Below are 22,920 nucleotides of genomic sequence, written 5' to 3' on the forward strand. Positions count from 1 at the left end.
CATCATGTATTCCTTGTAGTATCAGGATACATATTGTGTTAGGAGCCAAATCTCCCTATATTCCCCTTTGTAAGTTGCAATTGAACCTCTCAATGTAGTCTTCAAGGTTCTCATATTCATTTTGTGCCATCATGAAAAAATCATCCCTCCTTTCTTTCTCTTTACAATAGTATTGGTATTTTTGTATGAAAAAATATTTCATTTGTTCCCAAGTACATATGTTGTTACTTCCAAGGCTCATGAATCAATGAACTGTAGCATTCTTGAGGGTAGCAAGGAAAAACCTTAGTTTCTAGGAATTTGTCACATAATCATATCTTTTGTAGATCACATTAAATTCAGAGGAAGGTGTTAGGATCCTCTTTTGATATCCATGGAAATTAGGAATGTTAGAGTGTGGAATTTTTTTCATATGATTCCAAGATAGGGAATCTAAAGGTGGATGCTTCTTCCTTGATAGTATTGTGTGCCATATTTTCTTGAGAAATGTCCTCCTATTCAGTAGATTCTTTGGGATAGTCCAAGAAGATAATCTCTTTGGAGTGGGAATCCTCTTTTACGGTCCCTTTAAGAAACATAATTTATATTGTTGCAGAGGATGAAACTTGTACAATCTCAAGTTCCTAAACATAAAGTTTAGGTTTCTTCTTAACAAGGGAACTTGTAGGAGTTAAATAGTTTAGTTGACTGTGTCCCTTATCCTCTTGAGAATGTCCTGCACTATTATTTTTATGGGGGTTTTTAGTGTAACTAACAAACCTACCTTGATGGTATCTACTTATGTGCACAGAAAAATAACAAGACATTATTTCTAAAACAAACTATTGAAAAGTGAGACTTGAAGGAAACATATCATACTACTTAAAGAAAAAATTATCAAACAAAAAAATAAAAATTGTGCTATTGATAGTTCCTCGACAATGACGCCAAAAATGATGGGATATTTAATTTCCTTATAATTATTTAGTAGATAATTGAGGAACTATACATTTAATTGTCAACCTAAATCTCATATAGAACTTGTCAACTTCCATGCACTATATATGTTAGTACAATATTGTTAAGTTCCAATGAGGTTTTAGTATTTTAGATATGGTTTAGAGCAAGATATAAATGCATTTTACAAGTCACCAAGAAAAATAGACCACATTTGTAGGAAAGTAAATATCACACTTGCATAATTTAAATATCGCACTTCTCCCTCATGGGCCTAGGAAGCTTAATGTTGTAACTCCCAACAAAGGTAGAACAATCCACACATGCATAAAGTAAATCACACAGGAAAAAATAAATTACATAGACAATAAAGAGGTGACTTTCTCAAGGTTTATGGTGATTATGATATATGGAAAAAATATGCATGTGAAAATCATAGAATGTTGGTAAAATACAATATACATAATCCAATCCAACTAGATATATTAAACACGATAATGTAAATATGGAAATAAATAGAGTAATGCAAAAAGAAATCCGGGAAAAGAGAGTAAGTTGCCTATTCAAATATGTGACTTGCAACAATAGAATTGTTTGTCAAATTTATTAGTAGTAGAAAGGAACAAAGCCATTTATCTTAATTAATAAGTTGTAATATTATAGAACTAAGTACTTAACAAACTAGTGAGTCGAAATAACATACAAAACTAAAAAGTTGTCAAGCTAGCTAGTTGCAACAATGCACAAAAATGAAATAATTTATCAAATTAGTTAATTATGACACAACAAAATGAGTTACGAAACTTAATATATTATTGCAAAACAAAGTATGCTATTGAATTAACGAGTTATGATAAATCAAAATAAGTGATAAATTAATGAGTTGCAACAATGTAAAGAAACCAAATTACATAAATGAAACTAGGAACTAATATATAAGGTTACAAACAATACCTTTACTAAGGAGGAGGAACTACCTCCTTAGGAAAGGCATTGTTTATAAAAGTAGACCTCTTAAGTTTGAAACACACCATTTGAATATGGCATAGTAGGAAATGCAACAAAACCACAATTTCTTTATTAATAAAATTTCAGAAGCAAGAAGTACAATTAATTCTCTCCCCCTTAGCTCAAGTATAGATAGATATCTTATCCAAAATATATAGAGTCTAAATTAGATTAAGAGGTCGAAGGATAACCATGAGAATATTCATATTTTTAGGTTATTCCTTCTCGATTACAAAAAATTCCAAAGTATAAAATATTAGACACATGTTGACTGATGCATATGTTGGGACAAGTAGTAGCTAGGTCAGTAATAACAATATGGGGACAATAGGGGCACAACAATATTAATAAGGGATATAACTACAATAGTAATGGGGTAATCACTAGTATTATAGGGACCTAACACGCCCCTCTCCTTCAAAATAGTGTTGTCCTCAATGCTTGAGTAGTTCTGGATGCTTTTGTATAAAATTCTCATCCCCCCATGTGGAATCTTCAGCGGATAAGTTCTTCCACTTCATGAGATACTCTGAAATTGATCGATTTTGTAGCTATCAAGTTCTTGTTTCTGTGACTGCTTTCGGTTCCAATATAGTTTTTCCTTCCTCATCAAGTTCTAGCAATATTGTTTGAACTGGGAGCTTGTCACCTATAACCTTCTTTAAAGATGAAACATGGAAAACTGGGTGCACTCGAGAAGCTGCAGGAAGCTCCAATTTGTATGCCATAGTACCAATCATTTGCAACACCTTGTATGGACCGTAATACTTTGGTGATAATTTATTATCCTTCCTAGCTTGCTTGAGTGACATTAGTTTATATGGTTGTAGCCGTAGGAATACCCAATCACCTACATCAAAACTTCTTTCACTGTAATGTTGATCTTCCTGTTATTTCATTCTATTTTGCGCTAACACGAGGTTATCCTTTAAGAGTTGGAGGACTTGTTGTTGATGCTCGATGTGATGTTCCACTGCTTGAACCTATAATTTTCTCTTAAATATGATGTGATGGACGGTGGCTGATATCCATAAAGTGCCATAAATGGGGTCATTTTTGTTGCTGTATGGAAGGAAGTGTTATACCACCATTCAGCTAGAGGCAACCATTTGACCCATTGTGTCTATTTATCAGATACAAAGCAACGAAGATATCCTTCCAAACATTTGTTTACTATCTCAGTTTGCCCATCATATTGAGGATGATAAGATGACCTATGAGCTAATTGAGTACCGAGACAAGAAAATAATTCTGTCCAAAAATTTCCAGTGAAAATGGGATCTTTGTCACTTACAATAATCTTGGGGTTTCCATGTAGCTTTTGAATTGTTTCCATAAATGCAGTAGAAACTGTACTGGCTTTAAATGGATGTGATAATGCACAAAAGTGTGCATACTTGGTAAGTCTATCAACTACCACCATGATGACACTCTTTCCCTCAGACTTGGGTAAACCTGTGATAAAATCCATTGAAACCTCCTCCCAATGTTGGCTTGGAATGGATAAAGGTTGTAATAGAACTGGGGTCTTAATTGTTTCAACTTTATTTTGTTGGCAAACCAAACATTCTACCACAAACTTTTGAATATCCGATTTAAGGCCATCCTAAAAAAATTCCTTCTTAACCCTATGGTAAGTTTTTAAAAATCATGAGTGCCCTCCTAAGGAAGAAGTGTGCAATTCCATAAGAATCTTTTGTTTGAGTTAGGAATTCTTACAGAGGTATAAGTGATCTTTGTACCATAATGAATCATTTTGCCAGCTAAATGTATCAGATGTACTGGAATCTTGTTGTAACTTTTGAATAAGTGCCCACACTTCTTCATCATTCTTCCATTCCTCCCTTGCTTCGTTTATCCAATCTGGTTGGATAATAGAAATGGTGCACAACAATGCTTCCACATCCTCATCCTTTCTTGAGAGTGCATTTGCCAGCACATTTTGCTTCCCTTTTTTGTAGATGATTTCAAAGTCATAACCCAACATCTTTGTGACCCACTTTTGTTTCTCTTTAGAGGATAATCTTTGTTCTAAAAAGTATTTAAGGCTATCATGATCCGTTTTTACCTTGAAGTGTCTTCCTATTAAGTAGGGTCGCCATTTCTTAAGTGTATGTAGTATTGCCAACATTTCCTTCTCATAAATGGCTTTGTGTAAAAACTTTCCCTTGATTGGACGACTTTCAAAAGCAATAGGTCTTTCATATTGCATTAAAACAACACCAATTCCATTTCCTGAAGCATCACATTCCACAATAAAGGTTTTTTTGAAGTCCGGTGTAGCTAAGACCGGTGCTTGGCACATTGCCTCTTTAAGATGTTTGAAGGCCTTTGTTGCTTCTGGAGTCCATGAAAATGCATCTTTCTTCAATAATGTTGTTAGAGGTGCTACTATTCTCCCATAATTTTTAACAAGCTTGCGATAATACCCTGTCAACCTGAGAAATCATCGCAAATGCTTTATGGATGTGGGGATTTTCCATTCCTTAATGGCTTTAATTTTTCTAGGGTCTACCTTAACTCCTTCATGAGATACAATATGACCCAGATATTCCACCTCTTGTACTCCAAAGAAACATTTGGATGTTTTTGCATATAATTGTTTCTCCTCCAATAGTTGTAGCACCTTGTCAACATGTTCAACATGATCCTTCCAAGACTTGCTGTAGATTAGTATATCATCAAAAAATACTAACACAAATTTTCTAAGGAATGATTTGAAAATGGAATTCATCAAACATTGAAATGTAGAAGGTGCATTGGTAAGGCCAAAAGGCATAACCAAAAATTCATAATGACCCTCATGAGTTCTAAATGTTGTTTTTGGAATGTCTTCAGTCTTCATTCTAATTTGATGATATCCTGAACAAAGATCCAACTTGGTGAAGTAAATTGATCCATGCAATTCATCCAGTAATTCATCAATGACAGGAATGGGAAACTTATCTTTAATAGTGAGCTTGTTGAGCTCCATATAATCCGGACACATGCACCATGATCCATCCTTCTTGTACACCAATATTACTGGAGTAGAGAAAGAACTTTGACTAGGTCGAATTATACCAGCCTCTAGCATTTCTACAACCATACGTTCAATTTCGCTCTTTTGGGCATAGGGATATCTGTACGGCCTGATGTTTGGAGGAACACTTCGTGGAATCAGATGAATTGCATGATAATGATCACGAATAGGTGGGAGACCTTTGGGAGTCTCAAATACCTTGGAATGATTGTCCAAGACTTTTTGGAGATCTGGAGAAATAGATGATTTCGATGTGGAAACATCTAGCAAACATAATTGTGCAATTACACCTCTTTGACATTTTTTAGAAGCTTTGTCATACCATTAGAGCTGATTATCTTTCTCGGTTTCCCTACAATGCCCCTTAATTCAACTTCCTTTCCTTCCATAGAAAATTTCATGAAAAGTTCTTGAAAATTAAAAGCTATTGTACCCAAGGATTGTATCCATTGGACTCCTAGTACAACATCAACACCTCCCATTGGAATGGAAAGCATTGGGCTAGTCAATACATATTCTCCCATGGATAGCTTGATGTTATGGCACTTTCTAGAGCAATTTATTGTTCCTCCATGTGCAACCATCACTTGACACTCTGGTGCTAGATATAGGAATAAATTCAATTCTTTTGCTACCTTACAATGAATAAAATTGTGGGTACTTCCTGAATCAATCAACACTATTACCTTTTTCTTCTTGATTTGTCCTTCTATCTTGATGGTTTGAGGAGCGATAATTCCCACCAATGCATTACAAGAAATGGTCGGATTCATTTCTTCTTTATCTAGGCTTTGTTCCTGGAGTATATCCTTTTCTTTTGACCTTTCTTGCTCCTTTTCTTCTTCCTCTTCACAATCTATGTAGATTAATTTCTTCTCAACACACTTATGACCTTTAGTGTATTTGCTATCACAACTGTAAGAAATCCCTTTTGCTCTTTTTTCTTCCAATTGTTGTGGTGTCAACCTTATAGGTTGTGGAAGACTAGGGGCAACAACACTTCCATCTTTATAGTTGTGAGTGGTATGCTTCCTAGTTGCCATAATTTTGCTTTCCATTTTTCTTGCTAACCTGAATGCCTTCTCTAATGAATCAAGTTCCCAAAGGCGAACACCATGTCAGATATTATCCTTTAAATTCCCTATGAACACATCAATCTTGTGCTCCTCTGGAATATTTTTTACCCTTATGTTCAATTTTTGGAACTCTTCAATGTGCTCCATTATTGAACCCTTTTGTTTGAGACTTATCAATTGGCTAAAAAAAGTGTTGCTTTTTGTATCCTCATAATGTGCTATCAATTCTTTCGTAAAAATTTCCCATGTGATAATTTGCTTACGAGAGAAAAGCCATTGATACCATACAAACTGATTTGGTTCCAAATATAAAGTTTCAATATGTACCTTTTGTGTGTTTTTCACGTTATTGAGATCGAAAAATTGCTCCATCTGTAATATCCATGTTGCGGGATCCTTGTCATCAAACTTCCTCATATTGATTTTTGGAATATGGTGGGTCTTCAATCCAACATTAGAGTCTATGAAATCATGATTAACATTCTTTTGTTTGCATCATGAGTTTTCTTTCTACCCTTTCACCATTTGTAAGTATTTCTTGTAGAAAATTTGTCAAATCTGTCTTCAAATCTGCCATGTATCTCTTCAAATTTGTCTTCAAATCTATCTTCAAATTGTCCATCTTAACTTCCATGCCATTCATATTAGCTTCCACACCCTTTATCTTAGATTCCATGCCATTTATCTTAGCTTCTGTTAGCTTTTTTGAGAGTGACATTTGTTGCACTTGGTCTTGTAATTTTGATATATCATGTAGCATTTCTTCCTCTTCTTCATGAGTCATTCTAGAGCTTTCAGGTTTCTTACTAGGTGTTTTCATTTTCTTTCCTTGGGGAATCAGTTACCAATAATAATGCTCTACTATGCCCTTTGAATTCCTTCAAAATAATTTTTCAAACCAAGCTTAAGCAGAAATTTAAAAAAAAATCTACACACCTTTTTTCACTTTGCAGGAGCTCGATATTGCCTCTGATGTATCTCTGTAATTTCAGATCATCCAGTTCTAAAATTGAAATCTACAGTATCCCTCTGTGTCCTCTTTCCAATGCCACCAGTCTGATCCAAATTGGATTCTCCAAGGAAGAGTTATGTCAAATCTCCCACAATGAACTGATTATAGACTAGTTCAGTAGAGCGAACTTGTACGACATGCCACGTGTCCCTGTTTCTACCTTTGGCTCTGAAAAATATATACAAGAAACTACAGTCCGTCCTCTTTTTGTACCTTCTTACGAAACTAAAATTTGATGCTCAGAGGAAAAGTTATGATGATTTTCCCCAGGTCACCTGTTTGGAATGTAATTCAAGAGTCTGCAAAAAGACCAACTTCCTTAGATCATATCTCTGAAAATATAGTGTGAAAAGCTTTGAAATTCAGACACAAGGTTCAGTGCGATTTCATCTCAAATGGTTTTTTTTTGTTTCTGAAACATCGCAGAAAAAAGTTATAATGAAAATGCCACGATGACCTATTTGGAGCAGCGAAACACTAGAATCCAAAGCTCTGATACCAAATGTTATGAAACCAGCTCACAAAAAGATAGAAAAGATAGATCAACGCCTTAGAATTCAGCCTCTTCGAGGGGGCAACCTCCTTTACATTACACAAATGAATGATTCTTTTATGATTCAAATGACAAAACCTCCTTTCTATATATAGGAGTCTAAGGAGTCACAATATAACCCAGCCGATCTAACAATAATAATATAAAGGCACAAAAATAACAATAGATGGATTCTATGGGGCACAATAATAACAATATGGGGACAATAGGGGCACAAAAATATTAATAAGGGATATAACTACAATAGTAACGAGGTAATCACTAGTATTATAGGGACCTAACACAAGGTAAACACTTGAGTTATTGTATGGTTGTTTCTTTATGATATTTATGGAAAAAAATTTATTGTTGATCTCCTATGTAATTATTTATGACTAAAAATGATCACAAGAAAAATAAAAAACTAATGAAAATCATAAGTAATTATCTGTATATAGGATGCCCCAGATTTTCAACATGGTATCAGAGCTATGGTGAAAGAGAAGCCCTGGAAATTGAAGTCGTATATCCCTAGTTGTCCTAGATCAAGCATCAAGATCAAGATTTTACCTCCTAAATAAATTATCATTTTTCCAAGCTAATTGCGAGGTCATCAATCTCTGTCTTGGCTAAGTAAACCAGGTCACAGAAAAGAGAAGGTATAAAGAAGGAATGAAAAGCTCAACAATCCAACATACATTTTTGTTTAGGAAGGTTAAAAGCCCTAAAATTTTGAGTCTCAGTTCATGCCTTGGGAACAAGTTTCAATAGGCCAAAAATATCAGAAGATTTGAGTTAGTTCAAGAGTGTCAAAAATATTTTCATAGAGTGAAAAGCCTTAGTACCAAAATGAAGCCTCTAAATATTTGTCATGCATCAAGTATCAATCTCAAAAGTTTGAACTTCCTTATAAGCGTCAGAAAAAATCACTGGTTTGATAAAGTAATATATATTTTAACCAAAAAGGACCAAGTCTAGGAAGGTCAGTTGGAAACAATATCTCAGAAGTGGGACCAAAACCCTAAACTATAGATTTAGGTTTATCTTCATAGGTTAAAATGCCTCAGTGATCAAAAGTGAAAATTTCAGTAGGTTAAGTAAGCCTCAAGTTAACCTCAAGAAGATAAAAAACTTGAATGTTTGCAGGATCAAATTTCCCCTCAGGAAGTCTTCAGAAATACCATGAAATTGAAAGGTGTTTGCATGGAAGGCCAACAAGAATGAAGACTACTACATTCCAAGTTTTTCCTTAAAACACTAATATGCAAGATTAAATAACTATATGAATTTTTTTTTTAATCTTGCCTTACAAAAGGCATGGAGGAAGTCCTGAAAGAATATTCATCAACAATGTTCGTATAAAAATGCTGATAGAAACTGATTTATTCCTTGTAAGGGAAATGAACGTTCAGGCCTCCTAAAGATAAATATTACTCAAAACTAGTATAATAGGTCCTTTAATATTCATGTTTCTTTGAAGTTATAGATATCCAAGATGTGCATTATGAAAAATAAGTATGATAATCTAATCTTAGAACTTCTTTCCTAAAATTAAGAATTGATGAAGGATAAGTTACCTATTCTAGAAGAATCAAGAATGGTATTCTAGTTGAGGACAAAATTTTCTAGAATGGTTGATGGTACAAGTTCTCCTACAAATTTCTACAAATGGATATTGTGTAAGACTTAGATTTCTTCTTGAAAAGGGGATGCAAATGACAAAAATCAATAATATTTTTTAACCTAGGGTTTGCAAGCCCTAGGTAAGCTTTGAAGTATATGATCAAGAAAAACCTTTGGTTTATGAACCAAACCCTAATTCCAGACCTTAATTATTGAAGGTCGACACTTCTACTGAAAGAATAAACCCTAACCCTAGCAAGGAAGGAATTCCAACATGATAACGATGTGTATGAAGCTGAAAAAGTTGTAGTTTGATGCAAGAAGACTAAATATCAAGAGGGAGTTGACATTCTTCTCAAAGATAAGTATTTTATATCTCTCTTGTTTGATTATAATTATTATTGTTATTTTAATATGATTTAGTGTCTTGTCTTTGATTTCTTTTCTGGGTTGTAATTATTCTTCGATGAACTCTTAGTTAGGATTGCAGGTACATATTAAAGGTTGCCAAGGATTTGACAGTAGATGGAAGAAGTGGAGTAACAAAGAAAAGCATGTAAAAAGAATCAAGAGTTGAGTTTAAAAATATTATACTATATGAAATACGAGTTCAGAGGGAGCTATTCGATCAACAAGTTTGAAATATGCATGCAACAAATACAAAGGAGAATTGAATAGAATATTCCCCAATAAGAGGGAGAAGACTATGAGAAGGACTCATGTGACAATGGGAGTATTCAAAGAGTCATGTTTCATATTTAGAGTGTTTTTACCTTTGAGTTCGAGATGATGGATTTTCATTGATAACTGATATACTGAAAAACATTAGTGGCAAAGGGAGTGATCTTAATTACCACAATAGGATGTGTCTTAGTTTGAGAGGGAGCATCCAATTTGGGTGACCTAAAATCTTATGTGATCTAGTGAAGGGAGAAAAACAATTTATGGATGAGCCAAAGATATGTTACTCAACATGTGTTAGAGTACCAACATGGTAAGTTGGTGATGGATGAACTGAGAAGTACAAGTGCATATTTATTTTGGAATGTTGAAGACAAAACTAATTCTTGAAAATGTTGCTTCATTTTGGGCTCCATTATAATTTATTAATAAGCATGAAGCAATTATTTGTTGCACTTAGTATGGCATAGGCCAAGTATATTAAAAATAGATTGGAAAGTTGAGAAGAAGTATGAATTCAAAGGTTACTTGTAGGATTATATTAATCAAGTGTTGGTGATAACCATGATGACAGGTTGAAGAACATTGGGATCAAGTACCATTTCATTCGAGACATGGTGTTGAGGGGAGTTGTGAAGCTCTAGTAAATATCCACTTATGAGTAGATTGCTAATATTTTTACAAAGCCTCTTTATATAGGGAAGTTTGTGCACTTTCCAGACAAGCTTGGGCCCATGGAACACATCTCCCATTGAAAGGGAGAGCTGATGAGATTATGAATGGACATTATCCTTGTGTCATTATGACCTTAGTTATAGAGGATCTTCGCGTGTCATTATGACCTTGGTTGGAGAATGGTTTGAAAAATTAGATAGAATCATGGAATGACATTCTTCCTGTTCCATGTACTTTGATCTGATTAGGGAGTTTATCCATGTGTCAAGTACATATGCCTGATTATGAAGAATGGTTCTTTGGTCTGACACTCTCCTAGTGTCAAGTAATTTGACTTGATTAGGAAGGCTATCCCTGTGTTAAGTACTGTGACTTGATTAGGGAGAATGGTCCAGATAGGATATACTTCGTGTGTTAATTGACCATTGAATGGATTATGGTCCCAGAGGTTGTATCCTCCTAGGATTGTGCTGTAATATATTTCTAGAGTGAGGTTATATTAGCATTGTGCTCTAATCTCTTTCTAGGGTGAGCTTATGCTAGAATCATGCTTTGATATATTTCTGAAGTGAGCTTGTTTGTTGAGGCCTTTTGGTGGATACTAGATTATGCATATGTGTCATATGTCAGGGGTACTAACTAGGTTATGGAAATGTGGTTGATGTTGGTGATGATATTGATGATGATTGTTATCTTAATATTGATGATCATTATATAATTTCAACTTGAGGACATCTTGATAGTCATTATGAATACCTCCCTAGTTAAGAGGGAGTGTTGAATTTGTAACTATGGTCATCTTCATAATATATATTTTCATCATTATGTATTTATTGTAAGCATGTTCTTCATCCTCATTATTTTATTAAAATAAAATATGAAAGGCATGGTATTCATGATATTTGCAAAAGAATAATTTTGAATTTTGAAATATGTTTTGGCACCACAGTTTATTCAAGTTGGTCCTCTACTATTCAAGTCGGCACAAATGTTCAAGGATCCCATTTAGCCTATGGATCTCTATATATTGGAGTCAATTTTCTACATCTCCATCATCATTCTATTTGAGCATCAATCAATAGTATCCTCTAGCTATACGAAGAAAATCAAGGAGCATATCAAAGGAGATTAAACAAGCATCTCAAGGACAAGTTGTATCTTTATGAAGAAATCGAATTCTTTGATTTATCTTTGTGCAATAAGGTCAAATATCTATGGTTCATCTATGTGCAAGAAGGTAAAATATCTATGGTTCATTTTTGTACAAGAAGGTTGAATATATATGATACATCTATGTGGAAAAGGGCTGAACATTTGTGGATTATCTCTGTGAAAAGGGTCACATCTCCTATGGTTCATCTCTGTGGAAAAAGGGGAGCCAAATTATCTATACTATTGTGATTGCATTCAGATTAAGAGATGAATTTGACACTTTGTGGTTGACCTTGGTGGTTAGTTTTTCCATAGTCTTGACTTTGATCTCTCTTGTTGAATTGATTCTATAAGGAAATAATTGTTGGGATTTTCCTCGTGTGGGTTTTCCCAGGGTGAACTCTTGTATTATTGTGTGGTTGTCTCGTTATGATATTTATGGAATTTTGTTTTTATTGTTGAAATCCTTCGTGTAATTTCTTTATGATTAAAAAGGATCATAATAAAAAGACTAAAATAATGAAAACTTCATAAGAAGTAATTATATGTATAGAGGATGCTCTAGATTTTCATAAGTCAATATTATTGTTTTGCGGCTAGATATAAGAAAGGACCTCAAATATTTTACAGTTACAAGGATCACTATTATAGATACAACTAGAAAGGACACGGATGCGTGTTGGCACCTAATACCACAGGATATTGGTCCAATTTTCATCAACACATATTCTTTACAGCAATGCATGATATCATAAATTGTTGGGAAGCCATTGCTCTATGCATGTGGTACTTCCATAGCTTCGAATAGCCCCTAACATCTCAGGAGAAACCATGACTACAATTGAATAAGAACAAGTTAGAAGGATTATATTAGCTCAGTGTGCAAGCTATGAATCCATAGTTAGACTTCATGATGATCATGCCAATCGAATCTATTGCTGTCCATTTTTTTATTGTTAGCACATTGTTATTTTTATCTATTTTTGGACTAGTTATCTATATATATATATATATATATATATATATATATATATATATATATATATATATATATATATATAAGCACCATGTAGCACATACAGATGATTGTTGAATGAACTCTATAACCACTTATCTATTTTAATATAATCGATATTTTAAACTATATGTGTAAGTTTTGTTGAGTTCTACGATTGTGCGCTTATGTGTTGCTTTGGATGAATCTAAAAGTTTAATTCAATGCTTGTGATGAATTCTTAACAGTGTTAAGGCACAGGTCGACCTTGAGCAAAGGCCCACTCAAGGTGCAGTTTTGTTCCAATTTATTTTCTATTTGTTTTGCAATTAGGATTAGATTATTATTTATGTTTTCAAGTGTTTGAATATATTTTATGTTCAGTTGATTTCCATTATTTTTTATATCAAAGTGATTGTGAGGTTTTATGATTTTATTAAGTTCATATATTAGTTATTTGGGGAATATGCTAGCCTACTTTACACATAGATGTTGAAGAATTGGGTGCTATAGAATTGCTTGTATTCAAGTCCACCTAGTGACATTGAGCTAGTCTCCCTTATATGACAATTGGGTGCATGAGGCACCACGTAGCTAAGTAGTGAGCTATCCTTAAGAAAAATATTCCATCTGAGTCTAAATCCCCATAATTTTCTTTGCTTAGGTCATTAATTAACATGAGGGACTTGCCTCTTGTGTATATTTCACATACTGCCTCATAAGGTTGTGAAACTCAATTTAAAAAAAATAAATGTACTATGTATTTGTTGTATTTTCTTGTTTTGATCTCAACCTAAATATTTTCAATCGCAAGAAATCTTATTCCCACAACTTGTAGCATTTTCAGTCTTCCCTCGAGAAACTGCGCAATATTGGAAGGTAGACCAACCTTGAGGAACTGAATTTCACATTCTAGATAGGAAGGCCATCCTTGAGCTCAGAAATTGTTCAATTTCAGGAGACAACCTAAACTTGAGCTCAGAAATTGCACAAAGCTTCCCTTGCTCTGATAAAATGTGCAATTCACTGAGTCAACGAGTTGCCCAGTCCCTTGTGGTTGGGAACTACGCAATCCTTCTTGGAAGTGTGAATTGCCAGTTTCTCCAAAAATAAAAAAAAGAAATAAAAGAAAAAATAAATCCCTAGAAAATAGGGAGTGTTCAATTCGTTTCCCGAAGGATGGCACAACTTGTTATTTTTGGACTTTCCTCCAAGTTTCACTTTTTCCTTGATTTTAGTCATGCATGTCATAAACCTTAACTCACCTAGACATATATAATGGATGACCCCAGAGATCATTTTCACATTTGATCTTTGATCTCTAGCATTTCGAAGGAGATCAAGGAGCCTTTGATGGAGTTTTCAATGCTTTTCCAGGTGAGTTTTGATTTTGTCATCTTTTGTCGCTTTTTATCATTTCACTTTTGTGAGTGTTTTTTTCCTTGTTTATTTTCATGATCACTGGTGTTTTAACATATATTATCTTATACAATTGTTGGTTCAATCTGTCGTTCACCTTTTACAATGCACTTGGTTTTCATTGATCTATCTTTCTTTAGCTAGATATACACTCTAACTTGCACTATTGCTAAGATCTTCCACTTTCCCATCCTCTTTCTAGGCAGATCTTCCCTTCACTTGACCAGTAGTTTCCTTGCTCAACTGGGCATTGCGCAAGTCCAAGGCTCAAGCCTCCTGCTTGGCCTTTGAGACTACATTATGTGTAGTTCCTAACTTTCCCAAAAATTCATTGCACAGTTCTAGGGCTCAAGCCTCATCCTTGGCCACTGATATTGTGCAATGTGCAGTCTCTACCTTAGTATTCCTAGGTTGAGACTGTGCATTGCGCAATCTCAAGCCTTAATTTGCTCCCCTAGCTACTAAGACTGTAGAATGTGTAGTTCTTGAAGACATTCCCTTCCCCCATCTAAAGAATTGCACAATTTTCCCTCTTAATCTTGTGGTTTCCTCCTTTATCCTACTTCGTGAGTCATTTTGCTAAAGCTAATTCATGTTTTCCATGAGTGCATTTTCCTCTTACAGGTATTGTAGTTGTTGAGAACTTCTCCTGTTCAGTCACTATTAACATGGACCCCAAGAGATATACCTCAAATAAAATTACATAAAGCAACACCGAGGAGGTAGTAGAGATTACTCTAGTGAACTTGCTAGTTTCATCAGATACTCAATTTTTTATAGAGAAAGAGTCAGACATCACATGGCACAAAGTGGATGAGGCATTCTTAGCAGGAATATTCAAAGAAAATCTCGAAGACTGGAAGGTGTATAGCAATATCTAAAGGTAAGGATTACACAAGGTTGCATAAAGGTACCCAACTTTCCCATGTGCAGACATTGTTAGCTAGATAATATCTCATACAGATTCCAAGACTATGACTCTTAGAAATAAGAGTAGACAAAAGCTTGCCTCTTTTCTGGAACCAAATTACCATCTCATGTATCATTTGTTAGAGCCAGAGTTACTCATGGGTTCTAATTCTATGCAGACACCAGCTACTTGAGCACAAAGGAGGTTGTCAAAGGTTGGGTGAATGATACAACAAAGTTTCGTCAGACACCCACCAACACCCGAAAAACCAAATCTCTCAGGAAGGCTTATCAATACTTGATAGTTCTATGTTGCATGATTTATAGTCAGCACAATACTGAGACCTTCCCCAAAGGTTAGACATTCTTGATGAATCAGATTGTGAACGAAGGAAAACCATTTAAGTGGTTAGACTTGTTGGCTTAAAAGTTGAAGATCCATGTAGCTAATGCCCATAATCCTCCCAAAGGCAAGCAAGCCAAATTCTACATGTCTTCCTACCTGCTAGATGCAATATGTGCTCACAATTCATTCCCTTGATTGAATTGGACCTGGTCACCAAGAGAGAATGATGTGTACATTAACTGCAAGTTGCTTTCAGAATGCATCCATAAAGGAGTAATGGAAAATTTGACTGATCACTTCCTCATTCCATTGTACAAATTAATCTTTGAGGAAGAATCACCTTACATTTCACATGGGGCAATGGAAGCAATGTTAGAAATAGCAGATTGGTTTGCCTCACTGGATGGAACTTTCCTCAGAGTATTCGATAGATAGAAGTATCCACATATTCTATTGAGGTATGCAACTAATAAGTTGGTCATACAACAAGTTTGTTACCATGTTTCCATAGGGTTATCAGTAGTTTTTTACAGGAAGATGAAAACACCTTGGCGCGCTCTTCCTTTGAAAAATTGGATTGTATGAAATCAAAAATTTGAAATTTGCGGACATCGAAGGCAAGGAGATAGAGAAATTCACATTCGTTCATTTGGATTTCAATCCGTATCATCCTAGGTATGTTTGTAAAGAGAACTATGTAAGGATTCATTTTCAATGGCTGTGTGTTACACTGTAATTTGTCACTGACCCCGAATTCGCTAATCCCAGACACTATTGGTCTGTGTTATTAGCATCTGCCTTATGTCATGTTGCAAATTATGTGTCAATGTCTTCCTTTTCATCTCAGGAAAAATACCCCAGTTCACTACACCTGGAGCAAACCCCTTTTTACCTATGTTTTTGGGTCGTCGCGAGTCATCAGTTGTTCCACCCACAAAGATGACCAAGATTGCACTAGCCCTAGCGAAGTCTTTGCTCTATCTATGTGTTTCACTCACACCAAGCTACTTTTGGCAAGTTTTTTAAACAAACTGTCAAAGATTCGAAGTGTAACAGCTTCATGGGCGGTCTTAGGGTTGGTTGTTGGATCAGATGAGCCCACCTCTCTCATTTGGGATGGTTGTTCCACCTTTTGTGCAACCTCTCAAAGGGAGAAGCTCTTTCTCCCACCTCTCAAAGGGATAAGCTCTTTCTCCCATCTCTTATGGAAGATCCTCCTCCTATAAATACCTCCTCCATGGTTGATATCAGCTAGCTTGGTAGCTTCAAAGTTCAAGAATTCAACAGTAGAAGTAGAGATTTTTGCTAGAGTGTGGAAGTAGCCTCTTATATAACTTAGCTTAACATTCGATACTTAGTTTTATTTTTCTTCACCAAGTATTATTATTAGCCTTTATACTAATGAACACCCATACACATTCATTATCCATAACAATTATAAATATACAACACAATTGCAACAGTATAAAGGGAGGGGCAACTCCTTGAATATGAGTCTTGCCCGAATTCAATATATTTTCAATCTTTCATAAAATACAAGTATACCTTGGAAACCCCAAGTTTTATACTTAGCCAAAATTCTGACTTCGTGTCTTGCCACGAGCTGCCCACCTCATGCACACCTTGCATGGTGGTCACTCTTACATTCCACACTTAGCCAAATTTTCCAACCGGCAACACCTCCGTGCAGCCTCACACGAAACTCCAACCACGGGTAGGCGCCTTCGTTTCACCCCTACCCAAGTTCACCGTCTCGCCTTCGCACTATTGGGTGGGTGTCTTCGTTCACCCTCCACCCGAGTTCACCAACTGATGGGTGGGCGCCTTTGTGCAGCCCTCCACCCGTGCACACAACCGACCAGCGGGCGGGCACCTTCGTACAGCCCTCCACCCATTCTCTTAACCGACAGGCAGGCGCCTTCGTGCACCCTCCACCCGTGCTACCAGCCAACGAGCGGGCGTGCCTTCGTGTGGCCTTCCACCCGTGTCACAACCGATGGGCGGGCATGCCTTTGTGCGACCCTCCACCCGTGCTGTCAACCGAACCGTTCAACCCATGCAACTTGTGCAGTCTGCCCAGTGGGTGGGCACATGTGCCTCCGTGTGACCTGTGCCTTAAGCCTACTCCTCCATGCTCAAACCTGCACCTTCACACCTTGAGCTCGTCCCTTGGCTCATCGAAATGCTTGTTCATTATTTTTCGATGATGTCTTTCTCCCCAACCACGCCATCCATATATATGGTGAGTGGGCGAGTCGTGCCACCCGGCCGACTCGTCCAACTTGTCTGTTCAATGCCCTCCATACTTGCAAACTCGTCCAGCTTTGTTGGTCGGCCCACCTATCACCTGGGACCACCCACCAACCTTCGCCCACATCGCAAGTTTATGAGGTCGGCCTGTGGGTGACTCGCCAACTCGTCCCCACAGTATAAACTCGCCCAGCCAAGACTCTCCATGCACATTATCACATGCTCGCTCATTTTCCTTAGCCGCAGCTCGCCTCTTCGCACCGGATGTGCGTCTTGCCCGTCACACAGACCGCAGGTCCTTACATCCTCCTCCACCTGAAGTCATTGTCGTCCTCGACAATAAGCCATCCCGGTAACCATCCTGCCACCAAGATCATCATCTCATCAAGATAATCATCTCATCCTCGGTCCATGATATCAACCAGTCCATACACTGCAAACATCCCTGCAACATATGTAAAACAACTGTCTCCATCATGTGTCGTCCCATCTTGTGAACTGTCATCAGATACTCCAACATAATGCCAACATCTCTCTGCACACTTCCGGACCTCATGATTCGAACTAGTCAGGTGATCAGTCCAACTGTCACGCTCAAACCATAAGAATGCACATCCTTACGCCTACACCAATATTTCTCAGACTTTGCCACATCCTGGACTCACCAAGAACCATCCCCATGCTCAGGTCCATGGAAACTCCATCCCATTTGCAACATGTCATGATGCTAATGCCAAACCATTCCTGCACCATTTGTCATACCTGCTCAACCTATTTTACGGACTCATTGCCATGAGCAGCTAACAATGAGCCCCATCTTCCATGTCATCTAAGAAGATGTAGAGGGGGTAGAGCTTGAAGGCTCACCCTCACTAATAAGTTCAATCCATCTGTTAGGATCCTCCATCTCCATCCTCTACAGATATGCCACCTAATCCTCCTCATAGACATTTGGTCTCACATAAACATCCTCGTCATCATCATCCTCTAGCCTTCTTGAAAAATCCAAGATACTATCAAATAGTGTCCTGATAACCAATGATTTCTCAGTAAGCTTTGCCTTAGCAGTAGACAACCACTTACATACATCATCCAATCACTTCTCATCCTCCATTTGCATCACTGCTAGTTTACAATCAGGCCTTGTCACACCAATGGGTACATATTCCCTTCCATCGTAAATGTACATCTTCTTCAAATGTGGAACAATCATAGCATCATATTGTTTCAAGAATTCCATCCCCAGCATAGCCTCATAGTCATCAATCCGCACTATAGTGAAGTCAACTTTCCCGGTCCACTCACCTAGTGTTGTGTCCACCCTTTCAGCTACACCAAGTACAAAATCAAGAGGAGAATTCATCGTCTTCATTTGTGCCTTTACTGGTACAAATTCAGCCCAATCCTTCTCACAACATATTCACTCATGAAATTATGAGTAGCTCCACTATCTACCATAGTGAGTACCTCCATACCTCCAATATTCATTCGAACATCCTCCAAGTTGTTCCTTTCAGGATCTCTCCAAGAGACCACTTTCGTAGCAGCAGCAGCTCCAAGAATCTGCATCATCCCCACAGAAGGTTCTTCTTTCTTCATATTAGATTGTGAAATAGCAGCCACTTTTGGTCTAGAAGGACAACTCTTCACCGTATGTGGTTTAGCACAAATCCAACACTTCAATGATTTCTTCATCTTCGTCTTCTCATCCGATTTCAAAGCATCATCTTTCTTCTTCTCTTTCGGCTTATCGAACTTCTTTTTCTCATTAGAAGTTTCGTCATAATGCTCCACCAATCGATCCACAGTAGCAAAAGCTTCTTCAAGTGTCTTTATCTTCTTCCTCTTCACTTCATTACGTGCCCAAGGTTTCAATCCAATAATTAAGGTGAACACCTTGTCCCTCTTCGCCATGTCAAGAAGTTCCAAAACCGCACTTGCAAACTCCCATTGATATGTCTGTAGATTCCCTGTCTGCTTAATAAATTAATCTTCATCCTTGCTTCCCACATTTCATCCTGAGGACTGAAATGAGCCTACAAAGCTTTCTTCATATCATCCCAAGAAGTAATGTCACCAACACTACCATTAGCAATCTGATCCATTCTCCTTCTCCACCACATCTTAGCATCTTTCGTCAAGAATTGAGTAGCCACTTTCACCTTTGTCTCATCATTGGATAGACCCAAGCATTCCAAGTATTGCTCCATATCCCAGAGAAAGTTACCAAGAGTCTTTGCACTTCTTGTACCATCATAAGATTCTGGTTCCTTGACTTTCACATGAGACACTCCTCCACCTGAGTTATGTCTCACGACCTTCTTCAACACTGCGATCTCATCTCTTGCATCGTCAAGAGATTTCTGCAAGTTCAAGATCTCTGCCAGACCTCGATCCCTTACTTCTCCAATCTCCTTGACTTCATCTTCAAGTTGTGTACACTTAAGATCAGTGTACTCATGCCGAGTCCAGAGTTCATCGAATTCTTCCCTCATCTTCTCATTAGCCTCTAGTTCCTTCGTGACCAGAGTCATCTTCGTAGTCCAGTAAGATTCCAATTCCTCCATTCTCTCTAGTATCCTTTCTATGAAAGCCTCGGTCGCATTGTGGCTAGATTCACCCGATACAACATGAGTTTCACCTGCCATCTCTGCTTCCTCTTTCCTTCTTTGTGATCTAGTATAGACCATCCACCAGCTTCACCAGTTCCCTGCAAACCAAACTAGTTCTTGTCTCACTTTTATGTGAAACCAACTTCCTTCACCTGCAAGTACTCGTTTCCATTGTCACTTCGTCATGAGAAACCCTTCTCTTGATCACCAGCTCCAACCGTGAGCTCTGATCAGTAGCTTCAACACCCTAAGTCTGAATCAGCTACTATAATACCACCTGTCACACCCCTAAAACCATTTTTTTCTTTTGCTTCTCCTCATACAATGGTTGTTGTCTTATTGCAGAAAAATACTAAGGGGCATGAACAACTAATAGCATTCTTAGGTCAGGTGTTGCGAGATACTGAGCTAAAGTAAAACATTCTGGAGAAGTAGGCTTATGCCTTGGTTAAAGCCCTAAAGGCTTTTAGAATTTATGTCTTGCAATCAAACATAATTTCTTATGTTCGTACAGATGTGAAAGTTATTCTAGTTCAGGGTGAAAGTGATGGAAAAAGAGGCAAATGGATCACTAAAATTCAAGAGTATGACATGGATATCAAGCCTACCAAGTTCATCAAGGGGCAGGGGCTAGCTAAAATTTTATCTGAAGCAAATTTCCAATCATTGGGCATAATTTACTGGCTAGAGGAGATGGAGAAAGTGGAAATTTGGAGCAGTAGCAAGAGATTGAAACATCAATGCAGAGAATCCAAATGAAGTATGTTGTGTCTCACTGGTATAAATGTATTGTTCATTATCTGCTTTTTTTGAGGTGCCCAGTGAATTTTAATAAAATTAAATTCAAGGCTCTGAGGCTGCAAGCCCATAAATTTGTTATCTAAAATGGTCAATTGTACTGGAAGGATCCTGTGGGGATTTTTCCTTTTTTTGTTTGGTTGAGGAATAAATCCACAAATTGATGGATTAATTTCATAATGTGTATGTGGAGGACATTACAGTTGGAGGGATACATCACACAAGATCCTTAAATCCGATTTTTACTAGCCCAAACTGTTTGGGGAGGTGCATACTTATGTTTGAGCCTACGAGAAGTGCCAAAAAATTGTTGAAAAACAGAAATTGGCACCTTTTCCTCTAATAATTGTTTTTGTTGAAGAACCTTTTAGACAATGGTGGTTATACTTCATTGGGGAAATAAACCCACCCTCCAATGATCAGCATAGGTAGATACTCATAGCCACTTATTACTTTACTAAATGGGTAGATGTAGCCCCAGCCAAGAATGCAATTGATGTGGTAGTTATTAAGTTCACGGAGGAAAACATCCTCACCAGATTTGGTTGCCCCAAGAAGGTTGTCAATGACAATTCTCAGGTGTTTAAGTCAACCAAATTTATATATTTCTACCAAAAATACAACATTGTGGTAGGCCACTCCACCACCTATTACCCACAAGAGAATGGATTGAATGAATACTCAAATAAAACCTTGGTAAGGATTCTAAAAAAACAATATCATAACATCAAAGGAACTAGGACTCACAACTAAAATTTGTCTTATAGGCCAACAGGGTTACCACCAAGAGAGCTACTAGAATATCCCCTTTTGATTTGGTTTATGGAAAGGCAACATTTTTTCCTATACAACGAGCTATGCCAGTGGCTAAAATCTTACAAGACATTGGGGAAGAGCCAAATTTTTTTACTAGAAGGATAAATCAATTGGTGGAACCACAACAGAGGAGAGAACATGTGAATCAAAGATTGATCAATTATCAATAAAAAATGAAGTCCTTGTTTCACAGAAAGGAAAAATATAGATATATGCAACCAAGATAATTAGTACTTAGATGTGATTTCAGGAGGCAAGATAAAGGAAAGCATGGAAAATTTGATCTCGTTTGGTTTGGACCTTTCAGGATTGCTAAGACAAAAGGGAACAACGCCTTCCGATTGGAAAATCTAGAAGGAGAAGTGCTTGGGCTACTTGTGAATGGGTAGTTTCTCAAGATTTACTTCCAACACTGAAAGGGTCCACTCCTATTCACTGTAAATATCAGTGATCCATTTGTAAATAACCATCACTGCTTTTTGTTTTCTATTTTTGTTTTTGTTTTATGAAAGTATGAATGAAATGACTCCATGCCCAAGGAGTAAGGCACTAATCTGTAGGTTCTCAGTGCATTGTATCCAATACATTGTCCCTAGTTGGAGCCAATGTTGTTACCCTTAATCATCATTTTCAAGAAGTTGATAAATCAAAGCCATGGATCAAATCCAAAAATGCATTCTAAATAAACTTCTGAATCATTGGTAAATCCCCCTAAGTCAAAAGATAGTTAAATCAACTTTGGGGGGCACTATCAGGGCCTAGAGCTATATCGGAAGGTCTTAAAGCACACAAGTTGCTCATGTGACCCCTATCGAGAAAACACAATAGGGAAAAGGGGTGTTTTTACATAGGCACACATCGTCAATTAAATTTTGAATGGTTTCCAAGTGGATCATCGTCCATCCCTGCCCGACCACCCCCTGGAAGCATTTCGGTGGGGGGGGGGGGTAACCTGCTCAGGTGATAAACAAGCATGCCCCTTAGAATGAATCTTCAGATTTGGATCCGACAGTCCAGATTCATTCTAGGGGGAGCGCAGGGTCTGGCCTCCAACTATCT

The sequence above is a fragment of the Pinus tabuliformis genome, chromosome 9, assembly GCF_031772625.1.
Source record: "Pinus tabuliformis cultivar Carrire ecotype Pingquan chromosome 9, CPIR1, whole genome shotgun sequence".
Classification (NCBI taxonomy): Eukaryota; Viridiplantae; Streptophyta; class Pinopsida; order Pinales; family Pinaceae; genus Pinus; species Pinus tabuliformis.